Here is a 5,066-nt window from a genome sequence, read left to right on the forward strand (position 1 = left end):
TTTTCTCCTAGGAAAAACTACCGTGAAGCCAGGTGCTTCATCCAAAACGCAACCCAAATACAGAAAAAAAGTCAGTGGTCACAGCTTATGAGGAAAAGTTTTACTAATGAAATCTTACAGCTCTTAGATGTATAAACAGATGGCAAGGCATCTCAGCAGGTGTTACTACCAGCCCTTTGGCAGAACAAAACCTCTCAGTGGACACTAAACCTACTATCACAACTATTTGAGATAATGCTTCAATATCTTCTACCAAAAAATAGCTCCCTTGCTGGAATACTTCATTATACATTTTGGAAGCACAATCCAGTATCTAAGAGAAATTGTTCTGAATTTTGGATTTCTCAAAGTCATTAACCACAACAGAGAAACAATTAAAAAAGAATTTGATCACCAAGTTGTAACGGAAGTCTCAGTTCAAAACATCTCACCAGTTCCATATCATCTAAAAGGCAATGAATAAGTAAAGATGCTGTTTCAAAGTCTGCTGGTTGAGAACTTTAGCCAGAGAACAAAAGCTAAGCTAAAAACAACTACCCTAATAATGTACTTTATGCCTAGTATTTACATGAAATGGATCGAAAGGATTTTCATCCTTATCTTTTTAACACTATATGTGGTTTAGCTGTGAATTTCCATGTTCACTGGATACATATGTGAAGAATTACTTCTGATTGTTTTAAAAATCTCTTTTATTTTCATTGAATCTTTTCTTATCTATGTAAGACAAAAAGGAAGTTTACCTCATTTTTGCCCCACTGTTTTTATTCAGTAAGTTTTATTAGAAGGTATTTATAGATTTCAATTATCATTCATATTTAATGGAGGAATATTCCATTTTTCAAAGTCAGGCCACATCATCTGCTTGTTCTTCATTTACACAATGAAACTCAATTTAGATCTTAGTTCCAGTTTATCCTGCTGGATGAACAACTGCAGCAGGGCGTTGTGAAGTGAGCTTTACTGGGATCTTTGACACCTTGATCCAAAGTTCTCATATACAATGGCCAGTCACTGGCTGAAAGGACTCCCTCTGCACGTAGCCTCCTGAAGGCATCTTCTGCTACGTCAGGTGGAACTACCTGATCTGTGCTGGCAACTTTTTATCAACTTTGCATATGACTGGCTATCTGACTGGTCAAAGTTTGGGTGCATTTGCTTGCCCACATCACTAATTGGTTACATTATAAACTACATGATGCGTTAAACACAACAATATACAGATTAGGGTCTTCCACCCACAAACAAGTTACAACATCAACTAAGTTACTGAGATTCATACATGCATGCAACACTGCCCATTTTTTCTGGTCTTCCCTAAGAGTGGAACACAAAAGTTATGAAAATGCATTTACAATAGAGTAAGATTTCAGTTGCTATTGGGCCAACCTCCAAAAATAAGCAACTGCCCCCCCCGGAACAAACTAAATATTAGAGAACTTAACCTTAATTGAGAGGGGGAAGGCAGAAGGGCAAATTTTGCTTAACCCATCTCATTGCCTTTTATGATGAAATGAGTGGGTCTGTGGATGAAGGAAAAGCAGAGGGTATCATTTACCTTGATTTCAGCTAGGGTATCCACATGGGCTCTTATGGCATCCCTCTAGGCAAATCCAAATGTAACTGGGTGGGAAGACTACAAGGTAGGTGTGTACGGCATATAGCTGGCTGGACTGTCAGGGTCAAAAGGGTTGCAGTCAGTAATTTGAAATCTTACTGGCAGCTAGTTATGGGTGGTGTTTCTCAAGGAGCAATATTAGGGCTAATGCTATTTAACATACTCAGTGATCTGGGTGAGTTGGAACGTACCCTCAGCACGTGCATAACATGAAACCGGGGGAGTGGCTGATGTGCTGGAGGACAGGGCTGCTGTATGAGGAGACCTTGAACAAGCTGGGGAACAGGCTGACAGGACAGTCTTGCTCCCAGGACAAAAAAACCCCATGCAATGGTATAGGCTGAGGACTGACTAATGAGATAACAGCTCTGCAAAAAGGGACGTGTGGGTCACAATGAAAAAGCTGAACGAGGGTCAGCACTGCTCCTTTGAGGTAATGAAGGCTAACCACATACCATGCTAAATTAACAAGCGTACAGCCAGCTGGTGAAGGTAAATTATTACTCTCCTCTACTTGGCATTTGTGAGGACACATCTGGAACACTGTGTCCAGTTTGGGCTCCCAAATATGCAAGAGATATTTAGAAGCTGAAAAGTATCCAGAAGAAAGTAACCAAGATGGTTCCAGGGGCTGGAGCATATGACATAAGGAGAGGCTGAAGGAACTCAGTGTCTTTATCTTGGAGAACATTGAGAGAAGATATAATCCCTATGCTTCACTGAGCGGGTAGTTACTAAGAGGGTGGAACTAGACTTTTTTGGAGGTGAACAGGAAAAGGACAAGAGGGGATGGCCACAAGCTGCAAAAAAGAGAAACTTTGATTGGACAGGAGAAAAAATTCACATTGAAAGTGGCTAAACACCGAAGAAGTCCAAAGAAGTTATGATATCTCTACTCTTGGAGATTTTTCAAGACTTGATAGGGCAAGGCTTTGAGCAACCTGATTTGACTTTGAAGATAGCCCTGCTCTGAGCAGGAAGCTGTGTGAGATGGCTTCCAGCCTAAATTGCTCTGTAATTTTATGTGGGGCTTGACCTATATCTAAAATCGTGCATGTGATATGTAAGAAATGATTTTTCTGAAGCTGAAAAGGAATTAATATCACTATAGAACCGGCAGAAGTAGCACTAATAAGCTTTTGCTTTGTCCATTGTCTTTGATCCTTGCACTTAGGAGATGACATTTATAAGCTGATATCAAGGTAACTCAATATTTGAGAGATGACTATTACAGTAAAATATTCTACAGTGAGCTGGACCCCAGCAAAGGACTATGGTGTGCTAAAAAATACCCCACTGGGATGCTGAAGTGAGGAACGCCATTGCCACTGATTTGGGCTGGCACTCCTGCTCTCCAAAACTTGATTCCATGCAGTGGTTCACCTGCACTGGATTCCTTTTCTCACTGTTCAAATCTTTAAGCATTGTCCCCATAAATGAGCTGGATCTTGAGAAATTTTATTAGATTTTATCAGTAAAGTTCAAGGAATAGTTGGAGGAACTAAGACTGGATAGCCCACTTTGAAGATTCCATGCCTTGCCAAAGACTTTTCTGAGGCAGGAGTGGACTTTTGGAAGTTTATTTTTGGAAACGCGTGAAACAAATCTCCCTTTTGAGACTAAGACGAATGATGGCTGGGATTGTAAGAAATCAATAAAGATTAGCAGACTTTTGTAACTCCAGTTCTTTCTGCTGGGAGTTTACCAGGACATGAAGAATGACTATGTTTGCTTCTTTTTGTGCCAGCTGGTGGCATTCAGACACTCACAAAAGTAATTTTAACTTCTTCAGTCACTTGAAATACAGCCAAAAGTTTCTGAATTCCGATTGCTGAATTTATGATTTGCAGGTTGATTTTGTCTTTATTTTTTGTTCACTCAGTAAAATTATATTGGTAACAAGGGTACCAATGTTCATAGTAAATGACCAAGATGCAAAGTTAAGCTGCTGTTACTCTGCTATTTTGACATGTGTAGCACAGTGGCATCAGCAAGAACGGAAGATGATCTTACTTTGAACCCGATACCCTGGGAGGTGGGGAATGTTAATTCTCCAAGTTTGTTACTTCTTGGGCAAGTACAACAGTCAGTAGGCTATTGTGCAGAAAAAGAGTTGCAGCTGTGTTCCTTGCACTTCGTTACCCACGAGCTTCACAGTTTTACCCAAGTGTGCTATACATGGGCTGAACGCAGCTACATGGCTGGGTGGAGTTTAAGCCTCTTCCAGTCTGTGCCTAAAACACAGCAGAGCTCAGGATGTAGCTCAGCTCATCAAGATGAGAGCACCTCTGGACATATGCAGAGCCCCGCATTTGGTTGCCTAACATGAAGGCTTCACTTGACTTCTGCTGTACTTCAGAGTTCAGATGCTACTTGGCACTAGGCTGTTTGAGCTGTTCTCTGACGCTTATGGTGCCTCCAGTTTATTAACCAAAACCCAAATGGACTTTATGGAGCTTGAATTTGGCGTCCTGTTGCTTCAGAAAAAGACAACTTATTGGTGAAATCAACATCCGTATTTTAAAAGACCATTGCTTACAAGTTGATGGTCACAGATGGTAAGCTCTCCCCATGTCCGATTTGAGAAACAGTGTGAGACATCTTACTCTAACAGGGACAGTAGATTGGACTTTGAACTTTGCCTGAAAACATGCATCCCGTTTCCATTAAGAAGCAATGCTATTACAAGCCAAAGCTTGACAGTATTGTTTCTGTGTTAATACCATCACTCGGCTTTTTTTTTTTTTTATGATGTGCTTATTCCTTACAGACAGTTTTCCTTAAATGACAGCAGCTTTTCCTTAAGCAGAAGACAACTTAATCGCGTCCTTTGCTTTGGCAAAAACTGAGTACTACCTTTTCACCAACCCAAGCTGCTAAGTGCACCAAGGGAGCGGCAGAACTAAGCAGACACCCCATGGAACCCTATCTGGAGACACCAGCTGCCCAGGCTGTAGTGAACCTACACTGCACCGACATTCTCTTGCCAATATTTGGACTACACATCACACAATTCTCTCAGAAAAGGACTTTTTCCTCCAGGTGTTGAAAACATTGTTCTCTCCTTTCCGACGGTGACTTTACCAGAACAGCTGGAGGGTTTTTTTAAGCAAACTGTAATAGAGGAGACCAGGCTGAGACGGGGCAGAAATGCCACCTCAGGTGATGGTAGCTGCTCCCACCGGTGCCCGAGCACCGGTGCCCGAGCACCGGTGCCCTCACGGCAGCTCCCCACATCACCGTCGTGGGCAGGGCTTGGCCGCGAGCCCCTTCTCCCCGCCGGGGCGAGGACGGCGCCGGTTCCCGCCGCCCGCCGAGCCCTCCGCGCGGCAGTTAACCCCTGCGGCGAGGCGCTCCGCCTCAGAGGCCGCCTCTGCGCCTCCGCCGGCGAAGAAGCGCCCGGCCCCCCCGTCCCGCCGCAGTCCAGCGCCGCATCCCCTCACGGGCC

The sequence above is a fragment of the Haliaeetus leucocephalus genome, unplaced genomic scaffold, assembly GCF_000737465.1.
Source record: "Haliaeetus leucocephalus isolate CR32 unplaced genomic scaffold, Haliaeetus_leucocephalus-4.0 Scaffold763, whole genome shotgun sequence".
NCBI classification, from domain to species: Eukaryota; Metazoa; Chordata; class Aves; order Accipitriformes; family Accipitridae; genus Haliaeetus; species Haliaeetus leucocephalus.